The sequence below is a fragment of the Dipteris shenzhenensis genome, chromosome 7 (assembly GCF_047967505.1).
Source record: "Dipteris shenzhenensis isolate YYH24624 ecotype China chromosome 7, Dip_SZ_1.0, whole genome shotgun sequence".
Taxonomy (NCBI): domain Eukaryota; kingdom Viridiplantae; phylum Streptophyta; class Polypodiopsida; order Gleicheniales; family Dipteridaceae; genus Dipteris; species Dipteris shenzhenensis.
The window spans coordinates 45344279-45357118 of record NC_141602.1 but is presented as its reverse complement, the minus strand read 5'-3'; positions in this window follow the sequence as shown (position 1 = coordinate 45357118).

Genomic DNA, 12840 nt, shown 5'->3' with positions numbered 1-12840 from the left:
CATGATTACCAAAGCACATTATTTTTTGCAAGCCCACATATACAAGAATTAAGTGAGATGAAGAGAATGAGACAATATGTAAAATAGTTTTGCCAATATCAATTATGGGGCTATGGTTCAATCTCATCCTCAATGAGATCAACCCTTGCCAAACTATCTACTTCAAAATCCAAAAAAATACATCTACAAATAAATTCAACCCACTACTACTTGTGCCACTCATGTGCTCATCGAAATCAGCATCTCGAATGGTAGGCTCGTCCTCACGGGTAATGGCCTCAATATCTGTATCTCCTATCTCATGATCATCCTCCTCTCTCGTATCACGGTCATCATCACGTCCATGGCCATGATCATCCTCCATACGCTCCATATTAGTAAATGTACTATACATCACTTTGGAACGTGGCATAATAGGTATGACATGCCACCATCTATTATTATCCACCATTGGTTGATAGACAACCTAATTCAAACACAAATACAATCATGTTATTTTTATTGCATCAAATATTTAAAAGCGAGTATTTTTATATGTGTGCACAGTACCTCTTCACATTGTTGCAATAGTACTAGTGTGTCCTTCCTACTTTGCCAAAACTTTGTGGAGTCAATAGTTACAACGCCACTTGCATGGCGTTTGATTGTTGCATTAGGGCCTCTTTCCACCACGTCCTTAAACCACTTTACATCCAAAACATACACAAAGAAGCGTCGAAAGTCAAGCATAATAATATCTTGGATTATGCCACAATAATCATCCATGGCTCCATTGGCTCCCTTAAAGCTAGCAATGACACCGTAGTCTTGTGTGTTTCTCTTATCATCAATCCGTTGTGTTCAAAAATGCTTGCCCTCACACCATATAGCATTGAACATAGTGCACTACACCAAGAAAAAATCAATTAAATAAGCAATCTAAATTATTAAAATCTCCTAGCTTATGCATAAGATTCTATATACTGACCTTGCTCATGCATCCCCTAGCATACTCCCATTCTTCCATTGTGATATGCATCCCCTCGTCTTTCTCTGCTTTCTCCATTTCATCAAGTAGCCAATCCACATGAATATCTTTTGGAAGTGCTCTTAGATACTGAGGGTATGGCACATGAGATTCGTGGTGTGTACGAAAGAGGGCCCTTTCTTCTTGTCTTCTTGCCTTTGCATCCTTGTATCTTGTCACCCATCTTTTCATCACATCACTATTAAGCACACAAAAGAGGTTGATACTATTATGCAACTCTGTGTCTATTACTTTGTTGCGTCCTTTTCCTTGAGGCACAATAGAGGTCATCCTTAGGTCTTCATCATCTCTCCGTAGTCGTGGGAGAGAGCTATCCACATCAACAAGAAACTCAGAAATATATACAAGTGACTCTTGTACCAACCAACCCTCGGCCATGCTACCTTCAGGTCTTGCATTTTGTCTCACGAAGCCCTTCAAGGTCTTCATGAAGTGCTCGAGGAAGAACAACCATCGTGCATGTATAGTACCGCATATAGCAATCTCATCCACCAAATGCACTATAAGATGTAGTTGGCTTGTGAGAATAGAACGTGGAAATGTATCCTCCACTAAACAAACCACCTCCACTGACATAACTCGAGCATTCTCAAGCATGGTGGGATCTATTTCCTTTGAGCTCACATACCTAGAAATGAAAAAGTATAGCATATTAGCAATATGCATTTAAACTTGCATGGAGCGTTGATACGCATCATATTTTGTATCATGTAAGGTACCTCACAAGCTCGCCCATCTTGTAAATACAATCTTTCACATCCTTCGATGCACTACGTGAAATGCTAGTAGGTAGTATGAACTGAACCCACGAGGAGGTGGTTGATTAGTTGCTTATAACTATTCACTCACAAATTTGTGGAATGAAGTCCTCCCACAATCACTCACCACGGGAGATTGGATGAGAATTTGGGACGGTTCCACGACTCCACCACTTGGCATGAGCCAGTAAGGGTTTGTAACTATTGGCTGGAAGTAAAGATTGGCTATATTGGCTGGAAATAAAGATTGCCCGCTAACACTTTATTTTGTTTAGATACTCCATCTTTTATCGTTTACCATATTGGTCCCACCTAAAGATCAATTACCTGCTTGATCCCATGCATATCTTCAAGAATGTGGCATCTACCATTTGGGAGCATTTGAATGGGACACGAGATTTCACAGGCATAAGGGAGGATCTATGTACCACAGGGAGGATGCGTGAAGCTTGGCCTCAAGAGAGACCAAATGGGCGTGTTTTTTTACCTCATGCACTGTGGATGTTATCAAAGCTAGAGATGGCGATAGTGAAGCGTGCTATTACTACAATTCGTACTCCCACTGGATGCATGAGGTGTTTGAAGGGAGCCTTTACAAAGAGCAAGAAAAGAGGTGTAGAGCAATTATATGGCTTGAAATCTCATGATTGGCACAAGATGCTCCAAGTAAGTATTTTATGTGCATAATATCTTTTTCCTTTATCTAGGATGATCAGGTGGGAGAAATCGATGGTGATTCTCATAGATGACCTTATTCAATGCGTCTGCCTATGAGGCAACTAGCGAAGGACCATAAATAGGACATGCATGGTAACGCGATATAGTGAGACCTGAACAATAGATGCAATTAAGAGTTGAAGGTGGGTTTAGGGTGCCACATCCTTTGCCTATTCATAATTAGAAGTGCAATGCTTTCCTGAACACTCACCATAGCCCGGGAAGTCATGCATCGTCCACATCAAGACTGCTTTGCAGTTGAAGTTTCGTGACGAGGGAGGCCTGCTCACATCATGCACCTCGATACCTCTCCAAAGTATCTCTAGCTCATCAATCAAAGGCTCCAAATAAACATCAAGGTTTTTGACTTTATGTTTCCCTGGAATTAGAAGGGACAGCATAACATGTCCTTTCTTAATAGCAATAGAGGGTGGAAGATTGTAATTCACCAATATTACTGGCCATACACTGTAAGACATGCTTTTGAGACCAAATGGATTCACACTGTCCATACCCAATCCAAGTCTCAAGCTCCTAGGTTCTTCCTTGAAGCTTGGCCATGTGTCTTCAATATGCTTCCATGCAGGAGAGTCCACAGGAGTGCTCCACTTGCCGTCAGTTGATCGATGGGAGGAATGCCATGACATGAGCTCTGCAATAGATTTGCACTTGAACATATGTTGGATGCGAGGGATTATGGGAAAATGTCGCAGAACCTTACGAGGCATGTCCAAGGTTTTCAGATCTGCTCTATATCTTGCCTCTCCACAAGTAGGACACTCTCTTGCATCCTTATGTAGTCCACGAAACAAAACGCAATCATTGACACATGCATGGATGCGCTTGTAATCTAATCCTCCAAGAGAGGTCACATGTTGCCTTGCCATATCTCTTGAGGTCGGTAGTTTAATCTCCCTTGGAAGCATTTTACACAGTATCCTGCACATGAAGGCCATAAATGAGGAAAAGCATTCGAGTAATTGACCCACTTGCATAATTCACCATGTTTGCAAAATAGACTTTAAAGCTTACTTGATTAATGCATTCAAACTTGCATTGCTCCATCCATAGATGGTTTGCAAGTTTAGTAACTCAAGGGAGGCACGTAGAATAGAGAATGTGCACCCCTCAAACAGTGGAGTCAATGCTGCAGTAAAAAGATCATCTTGCTCCATGCTATCATCCCTCCCTTGATGGACATATAAATCCCACACCATATCATCAAACACCTCCTCCTCCACGGCTTCATGAGGTAATGGTAGAGGGCTACTATCACCATCACTCCATGCATCTGTAACGGTCCCTCCTGAAGATCCCACCTCATATCGCCGATGCTTCGCCTCCTCACGACGAGCATAGGGCAACATATGTGCGTGTGGCACTGCATCCTGTATCAAATTAAAACGGGATCATAACTCAAACATATGAATAGCCATAGGTATCTCAATCTCGGGGAGGTCACTATGTATAAACCCTCTATATCACGTGCGTTCAAGGCCTATATTTAAAATCCCTTATCTGTAATTTTTTTCATTAATAAAATGTACCCCTTTTCTATACAAATCTGTAAATTTTTTCCAAAACTATTTTAAAAAGTCCCTTATGTATATTTATTTCTGTAAATTTTAGGAATAAAAAATATCCTTCTGTTGAACTCACGTGATAGGGTTACATATGATGAGTGACCCCCCCGAGATCTCAATCAACCTTAACTTACAAACCCTTACCCTGTTTATGGTCACATCCCATTCTCCATACTTTGAGATATGATTGAGTGTAATCCTGCGTGCACGATACATGTTTCCTCGACATCGATCACACATACATTTGATTTTTTGCTCCAACCACATTTTGCGATGGTGGATATGGAGGGATTCATCCTCATTGGAGCTACTTGTTGAAGATGAAGACATTCTATAAACAAACACAACAAGACAAAGCATCCATAGATGCGCGCACAAACGCGTTTCATGAACTAAATAAAAAACTTACAGGCGCATCTATTTGCGCGTCAGGAGACCCGCGTCTATTAGCGTGTCTATATATCAGACTTACGCGCGTATAGACGCGCTTATACACGCGTAAATAGATGCGCAAATAAACGCTTTGATAGATGCACGTATAGACGCATATCGAACAGACAGACGCGAATATAAACGCGCTTGTAAACGCGCAGATAGACGCGCCTTTTTTTAAAAAAAAATTTTACAGAATACTGTGTATGTTGTGTATGCTATATAGTTACAAGAATCCCATATCCACATTCTGTAATTCAATTCTTACAGCCAACCTCATTTTAATTACAATTCCAAATAAAATATTACAACTCCAAAACGCAATAAAATTGAAAGCTCAAAAAGTGCTTGTATATACATATAGCACGAAGCTAAGCCACGTCATGTGGCTCCAAGTACAAAAAATAAGGAAGCTAAGCCATGTCATGTGGCTTCAAGTACAAAAAATAAGAGGAGTCTATATACAAGAGGCACGAAGCCAAGCCAATGGCTTTAAGTACAAAAAAGAATAGTAGCACTACTTCTACGACTAATCCTCGCTGCCTTCCATGCTCCCTGATGTGCTACCTTCTGCGCTCCCTTCTGCACCTCCTTTTCGTCTTCCTCGTCGTCTTATGCAGGGGCGCCCTGTAAACAAGGGACAACATATATCAATGTATGAAAAATCAAATCTTTACTTATAATTTTGGCATTATTTAATTACTTTCAAATACCTCGGGGGCATGTCCAGTCGCTCGGGTATACTGCTCCTCAGTAATCAACCCGTCATCATAGAAGTGCCTCCATGTATCTCCTCTGCGATGGTGGCGGTGGTAGGCTGTCTCCACTGGAGTAGGGTATCTGCCCACGATCTCAAGCTGCATGACCGCGATACACTTTGTGGAGGGATTAGTACAAAGAAACAACCAACCTCCTAATAAACTACATAAGCAATATAATTTGAGATCGATACTTACAAATTGGGCCTCCCATGATTCAACACCCCCTGCTCCAAAATGCGCGCTCCCATACTCCTCCATCTGGATCCTCCGTGCCTCCATGTGCTGCAGACTGGGCTCCTCCCTCACTGACTTCATTGCCTTCTTCCACTCACGCTTCTGAGCGGTGTGGGGTGGGCCCCTTGGAGGTTGACCTGCCTCAAGTCAAGCAAGCTCTGCTAGTGCCTGCCTCTTAAGGGAAGATCTTTTATTGCTAAGTATCGTAACAATCTTTGACTTGGCCCATTTATCTGTGAACTGGCGATTGGGGGGGCTAGGATACCTAGAGCGAACAGTAGCGAGGGTCTCATCAGCCAACCTCTTTGGGTGGTCTTTATAGTGGATAAAGCAATCTCTGTAATTGTTAGCAATTACAGAGCGCATGAAGGCCATTACATCCTTCCCCCGCGCATCCATCAAGATGCCTCCTGTCTGGGTGATGTCATAATAAATCGTACCATCACCCAAAGGCACGTCCAAATCATCGGAATCATCATCCTCGGCCTCACCGCCACATGGCCCAAAGCACTGTGCCATGCATCCGCCACCGCTCTCCCTACTACTACGCCTGCCACCCTGTCGTGTCGAGCTCGTACGCTGGCCACTCGTAGCTGGGGACTGCACGGGACTACGCTGACCACTCATAGCCGGAGAACCGAGTCTCGACGGCTGGGGAGTACGTCGACGGCTCGTTGAGGCAGAAGGACCTCCTGAAGGCATGGGGGAAGGGGCATAAGACGGGATGGCAGAAGGGACATAAGACGGCATGGGGGAAGGGGCATAAGACAGTACGGGGGAAGGGGCATAAGATGGGGCATAAGACGGCTGTGCGGACTCCGCTGGGGTGATCTCAGGCAGTATGGGGTGGCTCGGAGTCTGTACTGCCGACTCCTGGGGAGTGTTAAGGGTACCCATCATGTACCCGTATAACTCCGCAGGACTAGGAGGGTGCCCTAAAATATTATATAAATCCTTCCATATCGATTCACGCGGATCAGGTGAGCTAGAAGCACTTCCTCCCCACATGTTAAACTAGAAAAAAATAAACAAATCTATTACTTTGGGAGCGGAGAAGAAAGGGGGAAAAAAAAAAAAGAGGCTCTGTCAGAGCGCGTCTATAGACCCGTCTAATCTTCGCGTCTATAAACGCGTCTAACAGAGCATTTAATAGTTCAAGTAAAAGCGCGTCTATCACCGCGTCTAACAGACCGTCAAAACATCCGTCTAACAGTGCGTTAAAAAGCGCGTTTAACAGTCCATCCAAACATCCGTCTAACAGCACGTCTAAAAGCGCATCTAACAATTCGTTTAAACTTCCGTTTAACCGATCGTCTGTTTGAGCGTCTATATCCGCGTCTGTGCATGTCTGTAGTAAGCTAGACGTGCAAATAGATGCTCCTGTAGATGCGCGTTTAGACGCGCCCTCAGATGCCTGTATACACGCGCTCCGACAGTCGAGAATACTTAAAAGTGGAAAAGGACATTTCGCCCAACAAAAGAACGTGTCGCTCATACCTAGATGCTACGTTTCGTGGATGCGAAAAGTACAAAACTGGAAAGAGCAAGCAAGAACAACTTCAAAAGGACTTACTTGGAAAAAGGTATGGAAGGATCTTTCTTTTCCAAACTTGTTTCTTCTCCTCCTCTTCTCCTTGTTCGTACTCCTCCTCTTCTTTAGGCTTGGAAGCAAGCTGTGTAGGTACGGTCCCTTTGTCTTGAGTGAAAGCTTGGAACTGTGTGTGTATGGGAGGCTCTCTCTTAAGCTTCGAATCTATAGAACTGCTAATAATGAAGGAAGAAAGCCGCTCGCGAAGTTTAAGTAGTTAAAAGAAAAGCAAAGCGAGCGGCGCACGAAAAAGCAGGTTTAAAAGTCGCGGGTATAGTCGCATCTATTAGCGCGTCTATAGTCGTGTCTGAATACACAGAGTGGGCGCGTCTATAGGCGCGTCTATTACCACGTCTACAGGTGCGTTTAAATACACAGAGTAGACGGGCATTTAGACGCACAGATAGACGCGACAGTAGACGCGACGATAGACGGGTAGTTAGACGCGACACAGAGTTTTTAAGTTATGCATTTGAAGAAGAGCAAATTTGGTGGGTTGTTTGTTTGTAGGATGTCTCCATCTTCAACAAGCAGCTCCAGTGAGGATGAATCCCTCCGCATCCACCATCGCGAAATGTGGTTGTAACTATTGGCTGGAAGTAAAGATTAGCTATATTGGTTGAAAGTGAAGATTGCACGCTAACACTTTATTTTGTTTAGATACTCCATCTTTTATCGTTTACCATATTGGTCCCACCTCAAGATCAATCACCTGCTCGATCCCATGCATATCTTCAAGAATGTGGCATCTACCATTTGGGAGCATCTGAATGGGACACGAGATTCGGCAGGCATAAGGGAGGATCTACGTACCACAGGGAGGATGCGTGAAGCTTGGCCTCAAGAGAGACCAAATGGGCGTGTTTTTTTAACCTCGTGCACCGTGGATGTTATCAAAGCTAGAGATGGCGACGGTGAAGCGTGCTATTACTACAATTCATACTCCCACTGGATGCATGAGGTGTTTGAAGGGAGCCTTTACAAAGAGCAAGAAAAGAGGTGTAGAGCAATTATATGGCTTGAAATCTCATGATTGGCACAAGATACTCCAAGTAAGTATTTTATATGCATAATATCTTTTTCCTTTCAAATTTGTGAGTGAATAGCTATAAGCAACTAATCAACCACCTCCTCGCGGGTTCAGTTCATACTACCTACTAGCATTTCATGTAGTGCATCAAAGGATGTGAAAGATTGTATTTACAAGATGGGCGAGCTTGTGAGGTATGTGAGCTCAAAGGAAATAGATCCCACCACGCTTGAGAATGCTCGAGTTATGTCAGTGGAGGCGGTTTGTTTAGTGGAGGAGACATTTCCACGTTCTATTCTCACAAGCCAACTACATCTCATAGTGCATTTGGTGGATGAGATTGCTATATGCGGTACTATACATGCACGATGGTTGTTCTTCCTCGAGCGCTTCATGAAGACCTTGAAGGGCTTCGTGAGACAAAATGCAAGACCCGAAGGTAGCATGGCCGAGGGTTGGTTGGTACAAGAGTCACTTGTATATATTTCTGAGTTTCTTGTTGATGTGGATAGCTCTCTCCCACGACTATGGAGAGATGATGAAGACCTAAGGATGACCTCTATTGTGCCTCAAGGAAGAGGACGCAACAAAGTAATAGACACGGAGTTGCGTAATAGTATCAACCTCTTTTGCGTGCTTAATAGTGATGTGATGAAAAGATGGGTGACAAGATACGAGGATGCAAAGGCAAGAAGACAAGAAGAAAGGGCCCTCTTTCGTACACACCACGGATCTCGTGTGCCATACCCTCAGCGTCTAAGAGCACTTCCAAAGGATATTCATGTGGATTGGCTACTTGATGAAATGGAGAAAGCAGAGAAAGACGAGGGGATGCATATCACACTGGAAGAATGGGAGTATGCTAGGGGATGCATGAGCAAGGTCGGTATATAGAATGTTATGCATAAGTTAGGAGGTTTTTATAATTTAGATTGCTTACTTAATTGATTTTTTATTGGTGTAGTGCACTATGTTCAATGCTATATGGTGTGAGGGCAAGCATTTTCGAACACAACGGATTGATGATAAGAGAAACACACAAGATTGCGGCGTCATTGCTAGCTTTGAGGGAGCCAATGGAGTCATGGATGATTATTGTGGCATAATCCAACATATCATTATGCTTGACTTTCGACACTTCTTTGTGTATGTTTTGGATGTAAAGTGGTTTAAGGACGTGGTGGAAAGAGGCCCTAATGCAACAATCAAACGCCATGCAAGTGGCTTTGTAACTATTGACTCCACAAAGTTTTGGCAAAGTAGGAAGGACACACTAATACTACCGCAACAACGTGAACAGGTACTGTGCACACACATAAAAATACTCGCTTTTAAATATTTGATGCAAGAAAAGTAACATGATTGTATTTGTGTTTGAATTAGGTTGTCTATCAACCAATGGTGGATAATAATAGGTGGTGGCATGTCATACATATTATGCCACGTTCCAAAGTGATGTATAGTATATTTACTAATATGGAGCGTATGGAGGATGATCATGCCCATGGACGTGATGATGACCGTGATACAAGAGAGGAGGATGATCATGAGATAGGAGATATATATATTGAGGCCGGCATTACCCGTGACAATGAGCCTACCATTGGAGATCTTGATTTCGATGAGCACATGAGTGGCACAAGTAGTAGTGGGTTGAATGTATTTGTAGATCTAAACACTTGTTTGGATTTTGAAGTAGATAGTTTGGCAAGGGTTGATCTCATTGAGGATGAGACTGAACCGTAGCCCCACAATTGATATTGGCAAAACTATTTTACATATTGTCTCATTCTCCTCATTTCCCTTAATTCTTGTATATGTGGGCTTGCAAAAAATTATGTGCTTTGGTAATCATGGGCAATGTTTGGAAAGCAATGATGTACACCAAAATCTCACTTTCTGTATTCTTTGGAGCGCGTCTAACCCCACGTCTAAATGCGCATCTGAGTCTCAGTGTAAATGCGCAAATAAACGCGCAAATACATGCGCAAATAGACGCGCTAATAGACGGGATGTTAGACGGGCCCGTATTTTTTTAGGTCTAACGCGCAAATAAGCGCGGTGATTGACGCGCAAATAGATGAGCATTTAGCCGCGCTAATAGACACGCCTGTAATTTCTCTACTAGAGCAATGCCTATAGACGCGCCCGCTATTTTGCACGTCTACCAAGCGCGTCTATAGTTGCTTTGTGTTGTTGTGAAACAACCCACCAAATTTGCTCTTCTTCAAATGTTTAATTTCAAACTCTGTGGTGCGTCTAAAGGCATGTCTAAAAGCGCATCTACAGTCGCGTCTAATAACGCGTCTAAAAGCGCATCTACTCTGTGTATTTAGATGTGCCTATAGACGCGCTATTAGATGCGATTATAGACGCAGCTTTTAAACCTACCTTTAGCATGCTCGCTTTGCTTTTCTTCACATTACTTATACTTTGCGCAGCTTGCTTCCTTCCTTATTAGCAGATCCACAGTTTCGATGCTTAAGAGGAAGGCTCCCATACTTACTTTCAAGCTTACACTTAAGAGGAAGGCATCCACACTTACTACCAAGCTTAAAGGAGAGGAGGACGAACAAGGAGGAGAAGCAACTTTGAAAAAGAAGAAGAACCTTCCATACCTCTATCCAAGGTAAGTCTTTTTGCAGTTGATCTTTTTTGCTCAGGGGGGTCACTATGTATAGACCCTCTATATCACGTGCGTTCAAGGCCTATATTTAAAATCCCTTATCTGTAAATTTTTTCATTAATAAAATGTACCCCTTTTCTATACAAATCTGTAAATTTTTTCCAAAACTATTTTAAATAGTCCCTTATGTATATTTATTTCTGTAAATTTTAGAAATATAAAATATCCTTCTGTTGAACTCACGTGATAGGGTTACATATGATGAGTGACCCCGTCAAGCTTTTTTGGAAGTTTGCTCTCTTTAGATTTGTACTTTCTCGTATCCAAGAAACGCATGATCTGGGTATCATTGTCACGTTTGTGTGGGGCGCAATGTCCTTTTCTACTTTTTAGAAATTTCGTCTATCGGAGCGCATCTATAGGCGCATCTCAGAGCACGTCTAAAACCGCATCTACAGGCGCATCTAAACGCAGGTCTAGCCTGTTTGCAAACACAGACAGACACGTCTATAGACGCGTTGTTATACGTGAAAATAGACGTGCTAATCAGACGCGTCTATAGACGCGCTCCGATAGTAAGCCTCTCTTCCCTTCCCCTTTCTTCTCACCTCATCAGTAATAGATTTTTTTTCTCTTTTCCAGTTCAACATGTGGCCAGGAAGCGCTTCCAGCTCACCTGATCCCTGGGATTCTATTTGGAAGGACTTATATAACCTTTTAGGGCACCCTCCTAGTCCTGCGGAGTTATATGGGTATATGACGAGTACTTTAAACACTCCCCAGGAGTCGGCACTATAGACTCCAAACCACCCCACACTGCCTGAGATCACCCCAGCGGAGTCAGCATAGCGGTTTTATGCCCCTTCTCCCATGCCGTCTTATGCCCCTTCCCCCATGCCATCTTATGCCCCTTCTGCCATCCCATCTTATGCCCCTTCCCCCATGCCGTCAGGAGGTTCTTCTATCTCGCAGAGCCGTCGATGTACTCCTGTGCTGTCGAGACTCGGTTCTCTAGCTACGAGTGGTCAGCGTAGCCCCGTGCAGTCTCCAGCTACGAGTGGCCAGCGTACGAGCTCGACATGACACGCTAGCAGGCGTAGTAGTAGGGAGAGTGGTGGGGGATGCATGGCACAGTGCTTTGGGAGGGGTGGCGGTGGGGACGATGATGATTCAGATGATTTAGACATGCCTCAGGGTGATGGTACGATATTCTATGACATCACTCATACAAGAGGCATCTTGATGGATGCACGGGGGAAGGACATCATGGCCTTCATGCACTCTGTAATTGCTAACAATTACAGAGATTGCTTTATCCACTTCAAAGACCAGCCAAAGAGGTTGGCTGATGAGACCCTCGCTACTGTTCGCTCTAGGTATCCTAACCCCCCCAATCGCCAGTTCATAGATAAATGGGCCAAGTCAAAGATTGTTACGATACTTGGCAATAAAAGATCTTCGCTTAAGAGGCAGGCACTAGCGGAGCTTGCCAGGCTTGAGGGAGGTCAACCACCAAGGGGCCCACCCCACACCACTCACAAGCGTGAGTGGAAGAAAGCAATGAAGTCAGCGAGGGAGGACCCTAGTCTGCAGCACGTGGAGGCACAGAGGATCCAGATGGAGGAATATGGAAGCGCGCATTTTGGAGCAGGGGGTGTTGAATCATGGGAGGCCCAATTTGTAAGTATTGATCTCAAATTTTATTGCTTATGTAGTTTATTAGGAGGTTGTTTCTTTGTACTAATCCCTCCGCAAAGTGTGTCGTCTTGCAGCTTGAGATCGTGGGTAGATACCCTACTTCTGTGGAGACACCCTACCACCGCCACCATCGCAGAGGAGATACATGGAGGCACTTCTATGATGACGGGTTGATTACTGAGGAGCAGTATACCCAAGCTACTGGAGCGGCCCCCGAGGTATTTGAAAGTAATTAAATAATGCCAAAATTATAAGTAAAGATTTGATTTTTCATACATTCATATATGTTGTCCCTTGTTTACAGGCCCGTGCACAAGACGACGAGGAAGACGAGGAAGGAGGCGCAGAAGGGAGCGCAGAAGGGAGCATGGAAGGTAGCGAGGATT